Source organism: Macaca thibetana, chromosome 7, assembly GCF_024542745.1.
Source record: "Macaca thibetana thibetana isolate TM-01 chromosome 7, ASM2454274v1, whole genome shotgun sequence".
NCBI lineage: Eukaryota > Metazoa > Chordata > Mammalia > Primates > Cercopithecidae > Macaca > Macaca thibetana.
In genome coordinates, this window is record NC_065584.1 from 114324669 (window position 1) to 114338575 (window position 13907).

Here is a 13907-nt window from a genome sequence, read left to right on the forward strand (position 1 = left end):
TGCACCAAGCACTTCCAATATATGCAAGCAGCATTTCCCCAGAGTTAAGCTTTTCTATTTATTCCAAAGTAAGACACATTTATTATACAGCATTTTAAAAAGATGGAAAAGTATAAAGAAGAAAATTAAAACTCTGCAACCTTACCATCCAGAAATGATGCCTGCTAATGATTTAGCTATTTATCTTTGTATTTTTAAATAATTCACAGACTAAAAAAAACCATAAAAGTAGGTGAAAATCCAAGTTTTTAAAGTCAGGTTTATTTCCAAAATATATACAGTTTTAAACAAATACAAATATGTTATGCCTCCCTCCCCCAGGAAAGGGGCCATGGCCCTGTGTGGAGCTGCTGCACCCTGTGTGGGTGGTGAAATGTGGGCCGTGACTCTGACTTGTCCCTGCAGATCTGGACTTTTCTCTCATCCTCTAACTTCTAGGGGGAACATCAGGCTTTGAAATACACCTGAAGGTAAAGCCTACCTAGGTGAGTAAACTAAAGGTGAGAAAGATGAGGTGACTTTAGAAGCAGCCATTCAAACTTGGATCTCTCGGACTCCAGAGCCTATTTTCCTACATTTCCAAAACACCTCCCTGAGTTCTGCCTCCAGCTAAGCCTACGTGCTAACCAGGGAGCTTGGATAGTGTACCAGCTGTGACTTTGCTCCAGCACAGGACGTATAGAGAAGAGACCCGTCAAGACCGGCCTTTCCAAATGGAAGGCAACTTGCATTTTAGTATGGCTGACCAAGCCCAATATGGCTCAGCATAAAACAACGTGAAAGGAGGCAAATGAGTGAATTCTGTACAATAGTTATACTGTGAATGTTGTGATTCAGTATGAAATAACTCCAACCCAAAGGGCTCTGTGCATTAGCAGTTGACACTCTCTCCAGAGAAAATATTAATTAATGCCCCTGTGAAGATGTGAACAGGAGCTGAAACCTCAAGCTCCTGCAACAGAATCTACTTGGCCTGGTTCAGCAATGGGCAGTTTCCAAAAAAAAAAAAAAAAAAAAAAAACCCAAAGACCCAAAGGCAGAAAGAACGTGGCATCTACTGGGGCGTGTCAGTGGGCAGGGATGCAGATGAAAAAAGTGCTGCCTCTCATTAAAATGAAAATGCGTTGAGCATGTAAGAAGCTGGCAGGGACACTCTGATGCATCAGTGCCCCAGCCCAGTCGCTCACATGTTGGGCACCTCTACGGTGAGATGGGCCAGGTGGGGCAAATCCCACAGAGAGGAGAGGGCTGCCTAGGGAGGGACATGGGATGATGTTTCAGGGGACCCCAGGCCAGGGGCAATGGCCACAAGACGCTGAACATTTGTTCAGTTACAGGAAAAAATATATCCCATTTTCCTAATAAAATGTGCCAGGAGTTTTCGGTGGGAAAAGTTGTAGAGCTAACATGTCTCTGCACTCTGCACTGAGCAAATGATCCCCAACAGAGCTATCCATTTAAGTAGCTGGAGCACTCCAGTTCCAGTTCAATCTCCAATATTATTGGGAAGTGTTGTTAAACTCTTCAGAATGTATATCTGTTACCTCAACTTATTAAGGAGTTGTTGTTTTTAATGGACTTAAAATTAGAAAGGGTTCCATTGAGGTGCCTTTCCTTCTTTTAATTGCATGTGTGTCTTCATCTGCTGAGAGAAAGGCTTCTGTGGTTTGGGAGCTCAATTACTACCAATCTAATTAAAAGGCTTTCTTCTTTCCAACATTCTAACAGAAACCCCATTAGAGGAACACTGAATTTCAGCGGTGTGTGGCAGCTTGGGACCAAGTACAGCTTTTCAAACTGTAATCAACAAGCAGCAGCCACCACCACCTGAGCATGCTGGGATGCCCATTAGGGGAGCCCCCCACAAAGACTCAAGAGGGAGAGAGAAGGGCATGAGGAACCATGCTCCCAGAACAATCTCCCTCCTCCTAGCACCTGTACGGGCCACACATGGTCTGAGTCTCTTGGCTCTCTGTCTGCAGTGACAAGGTCCCTCACCTCCTTCCCATCCCCACTGTGCAGCCTGCTGCCCCTATGCACACCGCAGGCACACACACACACAGAGGCTGTCCTCTACTCATCTTTAGACCAGACTTTCTGACCGCCGATACGATCAGATCACCCTCCTCCAACTGCACTGCCCAAAGGATCAAGTCAAAAGTCTTGAGTGAAGTGCACAAGCCATTGCTACAAGCCATGGTCCAGCCAAGTTTTCATTCATTCATTCATTCATTCATTCATTCATGCAACATTTATGGAACATCTCCTGTCCCAAGCATTATGCTTGCCTGACGTGTGCAGTGGAAATTAATATTGCTCCTGAGCTCCTAGAATAAAAATTGTGCGTGTGTGTGTGTGTGTGTGTGTGTGTGTGTTGGTGGGGGCGGGGAATGAGGTAGGATTATACAACACAATAATGATACACTTATAACAACCTGTAACAACAAATGGTAACAAGGGTCACAGAGGGAGGGAACAGGGTCCCTACAAGGAGGAAGACAGGGACATGGACTTCACCCAGAGTGACAAGGGGTGGCGTCCTGGGGTTGAGCCTCTGATTTAACAACCTGTAATCCTGCAATACCACAGTATGTGGATCTCCTCACACCCATCATGTGCACCCCAGCCCTGAGCCTTTGTCCCTTGGTCCCCATGACTAGCCCTGCTTGCCAAGGTTCTATCCAGGCATTTACTGTCTCCAGGCCCCCACGTCTGTGACCACAGATGAGAGGCAGCAGCTGCAGGCCTCAGTCTCCTCATTTGCAAAATGGCTCCTGACTGATCCCTTTCCCCTTTCTCAAAGGGGTCCTGTGGGACTCTGGCAGCAATAGGTCTGCAGGTGTTGTGTCTCCTCCTGCAAGACCCTGACAGGCTGGCAAGAAAAACCCTCCCTCCCCAGGGGCTACTCCAAAAGCAGGTTCAGGGTCCATCTCTCCCCTCCCCTCTCCCCACAGCCTTTTCCCTCCTTGGTCCCTGGCAAGCCTGTCCCAACCCTGCTGCACTAAAGCTGAGCTCAGCCCCTGCTTCCCGACAGGCTTCTGCACAGAGCAGCTGGAGCAGGACTTCAGCTCTGCACTCAACTTCCTTGCCTCAGGGTTTGCATTTGGCCACACAGGCTGCAGGTGAACTGGGAGACCTGGGGATGGTAGCCACACCTCTGAGTGTGGAAAGTCCCCAGATGGGATTATAGTTCCCACATGGCCCTCTGGCCCCCAGCAGAAGGACATTCAGGGCAGGATGCAGGGGCTCACTCCCACTGCCCAGAATTTACCTAGGGACAAAATCTAGCTCCTCACCCAGCAGGGAAGTTTCCTTCTCTTTCACCCAAATGTCCTCCACTGCTGCCAGAGCCCCCAGCCTGCCATGCAGCACTTGAGCCTGAAACCATGAATCAGCAGGCAGAGCTGCCTACAGCAGTCACTCCCTCCAAGTTGGAGGCCACCCTGGTCAAACTAGGGGGTTCCTGCAAGAGAGGGGATAGAAACATCCAATCCTGGCCCAGAGGCCTATGAATAAATACACAGGTTTAGTCTCCCAAAGAACAGTATTCCACAGGAACCTAGGGGCCTGCAATTAAGTAGCACACACTCTATGTTTTATTCCGTTTGGACGCTTATAACAAAATACTATACACTGGGTATCTTATAAAACATAGAAGTTTGTTTCTCACAGTTCTGGAGGCCGGAAGTCCATGATTAACCTGTCACTATGGCTGAACCCTGGTGTCTGGTGGGGGCTGGCTTCCCGGATCATAGGCAGCCACCTTTTCACTGTGTCCTCGCATGGTGGAAGGGGCGAGGGAGGTCTCTGGGGCCTCATATATAAGGGGACCATCCATCATGACTGCACCCTCATGGACTAATCACCTCCTAACACCATCGCCTTGGGGATTCAGATCTCAACATATACATTTAGCGGGGGACAAAAACATTCAGACCATTGCACTGTGAAAGTGGGCTTCAGCAATTCCAGATCCTCAGGCTGCCCCCTGGCTATTCCTGCCCTCCCCAACTGGGCAGGAGGGCATGGAGGAGCAGAGTCCACAGAGGCAAAAGACCCTGGGGCTCCGGACTCATCAGGCAATTGGCTTCTGGGCATTTCAGTGTTCTCTCCTCCAAAATAGGGATGCAAACAGCTGCCCTGTCTGCTACAGCAGGTGGGAAGAGGAGGAGCATGCTGCAATCTGTGCAGTGTCACTCAGTGCCAGTGGCTGTCGCCACATAGCTACTCACACACATGGCTCTCCTGCAAGATCTACACTCTCTTCTCCGTCTCAGATGAAGACAGGAGAAGGCAGGGTCCCCAGCCCACATAATCCCAGAAGGCCGGTGTGGCAAGGCACCCTCAAGTCAACATGCCTAACTCCCTTCATTCTTTTCCAATCTGAGCCCTTCAGTTGAGAGCACACTTTAAGTGATTGTGCTTTTTAAAATCAATCTCTCTGAATAATCGTGTATATGGTTCAGAATCCAGCTGTCGTGGTAATGCATAATGTGCTATCTTGCATTTCTGCAACAATTTTTCTTTTGTGAATTACTGAGTAACATCATTCAATGTGATTTTACAGAGCTCCCATCACATTATTTTTTTTTCTTTGTGTAGATGCTAAGAAAAAAAAGCAAACACATAACAATAGACCTAACCACCACCATTTCTAAATTCTTGTTTGCAGAGAAAATAGCTGCATAATATAAATTCATATTTGTGTAGCACTCTAAAGTTTATAACAAGGGTGACTTCTTTTATCTAATTTAATACTCTTTACATCCACTATATTTTTTTCTTAGTTTTACAGCATAACAAACTGAGGTTTTCCCTGAGTCAGCAAGATACTAGGTCTGACAAAAGACTCATATTCAGAATAAGAAATAAACTCCTAAAAATCAATCAGAAAAGGGCAGGCAATCCAATAGAAAAATGGACAGAAGATGAACAAGTACTTTACCAAAAGGATATCAATAAATATCAGGTATCAGGTATCAGTGATACCTGAAAATAACAAAGCTAGCCTTTAAATAGAGTTTGCATTTCTAAATGTCACATGACATGCACACGCAAACAACTCATTTTGGCTTCACGACAATAATCCAGCAAAGTAAGTATTATTATTTTTCTCATTTAATAATGGAGATTATGGGAGACCCCCCAAATTTAATTTTATATGTCTCTTTTCTGTTTGAATGCTTTGCTATGAGCATGTATTACCTTTATGATCAAAGGAGAAGGGGAATGCATAAATATATCAATTATGAAACAAAAAGGCTCCTGGTCCTAGGTCACACAGCTAAGTACAGAAACTGAGATCCAACCCCTAACCTGCTTCATAAAGTTGAGTTTTCAACACTTGTGTTTGGAACCACGATGTCATTCTTCCCTCCTTGTTGTAACAGCAAACACTATGATTACGATCATGACAAATAATTCCCTTTGGTAATTGTACAAGACAGAAGTTTTCAAAGTATGGTCTTGGAACCCCTTGGTTTCTGAGACGCTTTCAGAGGACCAGTGAGACAAATCTTTCTTCATAATGGTTAGACGTTATTTCTCTCTTTCACCCCCCTTTTCCCTTGAGTCTTCCATAGAGCTTTGCAGAGGCTACAGCACATAGGGACCAGCAGCAGACTGAATGCAGAAGCTGGTCAGAGCGTCCAGATGTTTTCTATTACATGAGGCATTAAGGAGATTTGCAAAATAAAAAGCAACGCCACCCTTCCCACTGATTTCTTGGGTGAAAATATGGTCATTTTCCATAAAATGCTATTTATGTTAATATTATGCTATTCATGGAATGGCCTTATTATGTTAAGTGAATTAATGAGCTTTAAAATGTTTCTTAGCCTTTATCTCCAATGTGGTAAATATTGATAGATATAATCACATAAACAAAACTTAGAGGATCCTCAATAACCTTAAAGAGAGCAAAGGAGTCCTGAAGCCTGGATGTCTGAGAGCCGCTGAAGGGGAGCTTGGCATTTCTAGGACCATCCTGGTCCTTGTACCACAGGGCCTGGCCCTCTCGGGATGCAGAGTTCAGCTCTACCTCTGCTCACATTTTGGGACTGCTCAGGGTCTGTTTGTTGGGGACACAGTGTAAAAAATACAGATATCACAGGCTCTGAGCTCTGCTATTCACTAGCCATGTGGGCTTGGGGTAGTCCCATCACCTGAACTTTTCTGAGACTCAGTTCCCTTATTTGTGAAAACAAGGGTGAAGGCTGTTAACTGCTCTCTCTCCAGCATGTTGCAAGGACTGAAGAGGTAGCACAAAGAAAAGTGCCTAAAACATAGCAAAATTCTCCACTGTTAAATTACTGGAAAAAAAGTTCCTTTGATAGAAAGGTACTGAAAAAACTAAGAGAATTAGCCCAAACTGACAATATCTCCTTGCTATCTGCGGCTGCCTATTTTTAGGGGTGGCACATAATTACTGGTTGGTTTTCTGTTTCTAATTTAACTGTGTAATAATTTGTTTTGGTTCTCAGTTTATTCATTTAGCTCTGCAATGTTCCTTTTATTCTGTTATTTTATTGGCTCATCTTTGAAACCTGGTTGGTTCGGTTCCCACTGAAATTAAGGCTTAGGAATTATGTGTCTAGAGGTCAGCATTTAATATTCCCAGTGGGTTCATGGTTATTCTGCGATGCATCAATGTGCAGATGAGAATCTTTTCAAAAAGTGTGCAACCTGACTTCCTTCAAGCCTTGGATCCTGGCCTCATCCACCAGCTAGCCACCTTGGCAAAGGGTTAAGCTATGAAACTTCACTATTTCTAGGATTCTAGGAGCTCCTTAATCACAGCCGAACTGTTTACAGATATATGCTTATTTCTGACAGTACCATGAAACCTGACAAATAGAGGAAATGCATTATGTTTTAAAACACAGCACTCTGAAGACCCTGAGATTGGAGACGTTGCTCCAAAGACCCACTGAGGCAGAGACTGCAGTCCTTGGAAAAACTTCTGTGCCTAGAACTCCCCCAGCAGAGTGATTCTGAACTCTTTGATTCTATTTTTAACTACCAAAGTTAATCCTGCACAGTTCGAGAACGCCGATTTCAGGAACTATGCAAAGTATAAGGCTTAAGGGATTTTAAAAATCAGACCACAGTATAACACATGTATATTGATATATATATTTTTTTCCTCCCAACAGGTCAGCATGTAATTCCTTGAGACATAATCCCAGGAAAGACCCATGATGGCAAGATGGGAAACTGGCTGATCAGCCTGGGTCCTTTCTGGAGAATAAATGCCAGGCGAACAGAGGCAGGTGGGTTTCTTCAGCTTAGGACCTTGATCCAGGCACACCACGGACTTTTGTTCCCCCTGTGAAATCCACTGCCCAATGCCAGATTGAGGGGAGCAAGGCAAACCAAGGTGTTCAGCTGCCTGTGTGTGCAGGAATAAGAGAGCTTGCCTGGGAGAGGTGAGCCACACCCCACCTGATGTCCATTTGGTTCTCGCTGGGTGGACTCCCATCCTCAGAGCGGCCCCATCCTTCTCAGGGAGGGAGGAAGAGTTCAAGCATGCACTTTTCACTTCAACTGAAAGGGTTTCTTTCTTTCCATGAGGAAGGGTCCCCTATCTCCCTCAAAGGACCTAACTCTTGGGGAATGAAGCCTGGAAGGTGGATCATGAGAGCAGAACCTAACAGAGAAGGAATCAATCTTGAATTAGCAGAGCTGACAACAGGTAGTCATAGGAAGATTGTGAGTAGAGGAGAAAGAGGAAGAGAGATGCTGGGTTTCCAGCATACTGAGTGGAGCAAGAATCAAACTTCATCTGAACTACCCTTGAACAGAAAGGATAAATCCCCCTTTAAGTTTAAGCCGTCATCCCAACTGAATCAATTTTCAGGAATTTCCTTGAGTGTTTACAAGTTGTATTTCTCTGGACTAAGAGCAAACACCTATACACACAGCCAGACTCTCACAAATGCCTTGGTTCCAAAATTTATGTAACTTCAATATCAGGCTTTTTCAATGAATTGTCAGAAAGCTAGTTGCAATAAATCTCATCACAATTGGGGTCCTCTAAAGAACTGAGTTAGAGATAAGGAGACCCCAACAGAGTTCTTGGTATGGAACTGGTGCAAGGTGGGTTCAAAAGGCCAATAGAAAGGGAAGGGGCTAAGACAAATAAGTGGAAGTTACGAGCAGGATTTAGAAGCAGTCATTTATTGTTCTTGCTTTTTTGTTGTTGTTATTTGATGTTTCTAATACTTCTGCAAATAATATAGGCTAATTGGCTTAATGAACAAAGATAAAAATAAATCAGGCCACGAATCAGGAAAGTATAACACAAAATTAACGCATCCCTATTACATCACAGAAAATACTGAGGCATGAGCCAGATGAAAACAAATTGGAATGACAGCCACAAGAAGGGAGTATGAGTATGAATGAATGAATGATTAAATATATACATAAATAAAAATTTTAAAATAACAAGCACAAAGAAGAAAGGCAGCTAGGCACACACACATAACTAATATACAAAGTAGCCTGGAAGAAAAGCCCAAATAAGAAGGGCACGCTTCTCATGAGTTCTTTATATTAGCCTTGGATCAAATTAAGCATGATTTCAAAGATAAGCTAATAAAATAACAGAATAAAAGGAACATTGCAGAGCTAAACGAATAAACTGAGAACCAAAACAAATTATTACGTAGTTAGATTAGAAACAGAAAGGAACAAAACAGATACAGCTAAAAAATTGAGTTACTGGCATGAAGGCAGGACACGAGATAATCACGGTGAGAGAGAATCACAGCGTTCGCAGAGCAAACACACCAAGAGATTACATCCATTACAGAAGAGGTTGGAAATGGAAGTGAAACAAAGAAGCCACAGCTAGAGCTGAAATGGAGACTACAACACAGAGAAACTAGTTTAAGTATGCCGGGATAATACATGGGAGACCTGCTCGTGGTTCTAGCCAAACAGGAGACTCTATAATGTGAATACCATCCTGCTATAAACACCTGGAAATTCTGGAGAAAATCAAACAAATGTCTTTTTAAATATTGATTCTGGCTCACAAGAAATCCTTGAACACTACAACAACATCCAAGAGGAAACTGAAAAGAACATTTTAAGTCCGTGAGCTGACACCACAGCAGAGTGCAGGGGTGTGGAGACCAGTGGCCAGTGTTATTCACAGAGAGCTTAAACAATGCCTAAGTGGGACTATGAAAAGATTCTCTTTCGTAGGTGGAGGGCTGAACCAAATCCCCCATCTACTTACACCAGCATGGTCCAGGAAATCTTGAAGAGACCACTGACCAAAAAAGAATCAAGTTAGTCTGTGTCATTCTGGGCTGAAAGTGGAGAACCAGGGTATACTCTATTTCCTGAAAATGCATTGGCCTTCTTTCTGATGGAGAATTCAAATGTAACCAATCCACAATGCCTAGGAACTCTGCAAGTCATGGAATTAGCTTAGAAGTTGTTCCAGGTCAGTAAAACTTGAGGTCCCAGACAGACACAATGAGAACAAACAAATTAACAAACCACAAAAAAGAAAAAAGGAAGAAAATAATAATAACAAAAAATTGTTGCATAGAAAACACAACAATGATTATACCCTCCTGATCAAAAATACAAAATACATAAAGTATAAAATTCTCCATGAGTGAAAGAGAGAAAACCAAGTCAGGAGGAATAAGCTCCCCAAAATACAGAGAAGAGCAATATCAGAGGGATAATATTGAATAAGTATGTTTAACGTGATTAAATGCACTAAAGAGATCAAAAACATAGTAAAAGAATGAGATATTCTAGGCGTAAAAATGCAGATTTGGAAGAAAACAAAAGTAAGAGCTTTGCAAAATGAAAAGTTTAGTAACTGAAACAAAAGCTCAATGGGTGGGTTAAACAATGAATTTAAAGAACAGAAACGATCATCAGTAAGCTGAAGACAGACTCAACAAAATGACCTACAATGTAACTCAGAAGGATAAAGAGGAGAATGTGAATGCTTGAAAGACTTGAAGGGCACAATGAAAAGATTCAATATGTGTATAAAATAGTTTTATAAAAGAAAGGTTAAAGAAATAATGGCTGGGAAATTTCCAGAATTGCCAACTTACCCTCAGATTAAGGAAGTACAAGTTCCTCAAAAATGTTTAAGTATAAATCAAGGACTAATTCCAACCTCCATCATTTTTTAGCTCTGGCATGTAAATAGCTTAGAATTAATCACTCTCATACTTACAACAGAAAAAAACATGAATGAAATGAAAAATCAGTGTCATCTATTGGACTCAGGAGGGACTGACGCCGGTAAGCACCACACTGAAGTCCGGAGAGACACGGAATTCGGCGCACAGCCAAGATCTGCTCACTCAGAGCAGAAGCCACTGGAGCTACGAACTTGTGGTAATGCTTCAACGGTAATTTCAGTGAAGCTCTGGTTGCTGAGTGTGAACCAGCAATGAATGAGAGTGAGAAACCCCCAGAGAGCCACAGTCTTGTTGAGGCCTCTACAATTTCATGGGTTTTATCTCTAGAAACTCCACCAGGTTCCCATGGTAAACACGCAAGAAAGAGCTCCTTGTGGCTCCAGCGAGAGAAGGGGAGAAGTAACCATTGGGAAATGGGTCACCCAGAACCTTCTCGACAAAAAAAGCCTACTCTCCAGGGTTTCTCAGAGCCTTATCCCTGCTAGGGAAATGACATTCATCCCACTCCAGCACCCTGTAGCCTTTCTGTCTTACCTAAGGCGGGGAAAAGCTGTGTCACTACTATATCACTAGAGAAACACTTGTGAAGGTCAGAGCCCAGACACAGAGGCCTACTAAACACTACCATGTAACACAGGATTACAGAACACTTCTTCCCCCCATCCCCACTTCCCACCACACCAACAGGGGTCCAGTATAACTACTGTGAATTACAGTCCAAAAAGCCGTAGATTCTCTGAGAAAGAGTACTCAATTAAGGAATACAAACATCAAGAGGGAAGACAAAAACAAGAACACTAGAAGAAACTGACGCCTCTGGCAGTTAAAACTATAGCAAGCAAGCATCAAATAAAGCCCAACTACTACTTGTCACGTGTATTCGCACACTAAAAACGTACTTATCTAAATTCATAATGTCGTGAACATTTCTGGTTTATGACAGAAAAATTACAAGGCAATTAAAAGACAAGAAAAAACAGTCTGCAGAGACAAAGCAAACATGAGAACAGGACTTAGATATGATACAAATGTTGAAATTACCAGATAAGAAATTTAAAATAACATGATAAATATGTGAAAGGTGCTAAAGGAAAAATAAACAACATGCAAAAGCAGTTGAGTAACATCAGCAGAAAGACAGAAACTCTCAGAAAGAATTGCAAGGAAATACTAGAAATCAAAACCAGTGTAACAGAAATACAGAATGCCTGTATGCAATCTGAACATATTTTGTCAAAAATGCAAGTTAAATTCACAGTAGTGCAATGTAGCCTTTCTGTCTACATGTTAAAATTTCAAAAGAAAAAAGAAAGCAAGCATTTGATTGCCTCATGAGGAGCCTGGACACAGCCAAGCAAGGAATCAGTGAGCTGGATAATATGTCAATAGAAACTTCCAAAACTGAATTGCAAAAAGAAAAAAGAAACACAGATTATCCAAAAATTGTGGGACGATTTTGAAAGGTATAACACATATATAGTTGAATCACCACAAAGGAGAGCAGAGCAGAAAGAACAGTTGAAATAATAATGGCTGAGAACTTCCCAACACCATTGACAGACACAAATCATAGATCCAAGAAGCTCAGTAGACACCAAGTAAGAAAAACATCTAAAAAATTCAACATAGATCTTACGCTTATCACTGAAATTAAATCAAAGTGGATCATAAGCCTACATGTAAAATATACAATTCTAATACTAGAAGAAAATACAGGATTAAATATATGTGACTTTGGGTTTGGTGATTATGGTTTTTGATACAACAGCAAAGACATGATGATCTGTGCAAAGAAAAAATTAGTAAGTTGGACTTTATTCAAATTAAAAACTGCTCTACGGAAGACGCTGTTACAAGAATGAAAAGAAAAACTACAGACTGGGATAAAATTTTACAAAATACATCTCTGATCAAGAACTTATATTCAAAATATAGGAAAGAAACCCAGCAAGACAAAAACAAACAGCCTAACTAAAAAATGGCTAAAAGATATGAACAGACAACTCACCAAAGATGATGTACAAATAACAAACATATGAAAAGATGCTCCACAGCATGTTATCATGGAAATGCAAATTATAACAACGCAATACCACCCATACACCTATCAGAAAGACTAAAATTTGAAAAGTTCACATTACCAACCAATTGCCGGGAGGATGTGGAGCAACAGGAAGGCTCATTCATTGCCGGTAAGAATGCAAAACGGTACAACCACTTTGGAAAACAATTTGGCGGTTTCTTACAAAACTAAACCTAGTGTTACCACACGATACAACAACTATATTCCTAGATATTTACCCAATGATCCAAAAACATGTATCTACAGAAAACCTGCACATGAATGTTTATAGCAGCCTAATGCATAATCACAAAAACTGGATGCAATCAAGATGTCTTGTAATAGGTGAATGGAAAAACAAACCATGGCACATCCACACAATGGAATATTATTCCAGTGTAAAATGAAATGAGCTATCAAGCCATGAAAGATATAGGTGACTCTTAAATACACAGTGCTAAGTGAAAGAAGTCAGGCTGAAAAGGCTACATACTGTATCATTCCAATAAAAAGACATTCTACAAAAGGCAAAACTTGAGAGAGTAAATTTATCAGTGGTTGCCAGTGGTAGGGGTTAGGAATAGATAAATGGAGCACAGAGTACTTCTAGAGCAGAGAATTCTATATCATATTTTAATGGTGAATACAAGATATTAAGCATTGTCAAAACTTATAGAACTTTACAATGCAAAGAGTAACCCAAAATGAATGCAAAATACAAAACAAATATTTAGGAGATTTGGTGATCCAGGATGGAATGCAAAATGTAACAAAAGGATTCAAATGCATTAAAAAAGTACAAAACAATTTTACTGACATGACTGGGAGAAAAAGGTGCTGGCCTAAGTAACTTTGAAACTGGGTGTATTCTGCAAGGAACTGCATATCAGCATTGCACTCTAGTTGATGAAGTTGTTCCTCACAGAGTTATGAGTTACCAATTCTGAAACTACTGTACATGAATATTGGAATCGAACAGTTAAGTAAATGCATGCCATGTGTGGAAATCAGTTTTCTCACTTTAGAGTAAGAGTTGGAGACTTAAGCATGAATTCACATTTAGCTTAATAAGGATACATATGGTTACATACAGATATACTTAGAGATATTTGTGTATATATGAGCTATTATATACAGATACAACTCTTTGCTCTGTCGGTCTAAAGGGCCTAGAAATGATGACACCCCAATGGCAATGAACCACCTGGCACCCAAACCTTGCTTTCTAATCATTCACCAAGACAAGGAACCAGGAGTTCTGCAGAAATGGGTGATTCTAGGTGTTGGGCAGGAAATATACCAGATGAATCTGGAACATACTGTAGAGCCAGAAAGAAGGAAAATGAGTGAAAAGAGAAAATAACACCAATGCCGTTAAGCCAGAGGGATACTGCAGCAAATTTAACAAGTACCTAGTGGTAAAAACTAGAACAATTTGAACAACAAAATAAGGTAATACTGGATTACAATCCTAAGTATAAAATAAATACTCCTGAGTCTGTACTGACATAAATAAATGATTAAATAAATAAATGGGGTGAAGGAGGCAAACTGTCCATGAAGAATTATTTCAATTTATGTAGACACTTTGCCTTCATGGAGGTGAAACATTACTCTCCACTCCTTAATGTGGGCTGTGCCTAGTGACTTCCTTCCAAAGA

The 13907-nt window shown here is 41.5% G+C and overlaps 1 protein-coding gene across 1 annotated transcript in view; it reads right to left on the reverse strand.

The window, feature by feature from the left end:
* CHRNA7 (cholinergic receptor nicotinic alpha 7 subunit) overlaps positions 1-13907 on the reverse strand; it is an 880272-nt gene that overhangs the window by 72138 nt on the left and 794227 nt on the right. The gene's annotated exons all lie outside the window — the stretch shown is intronic.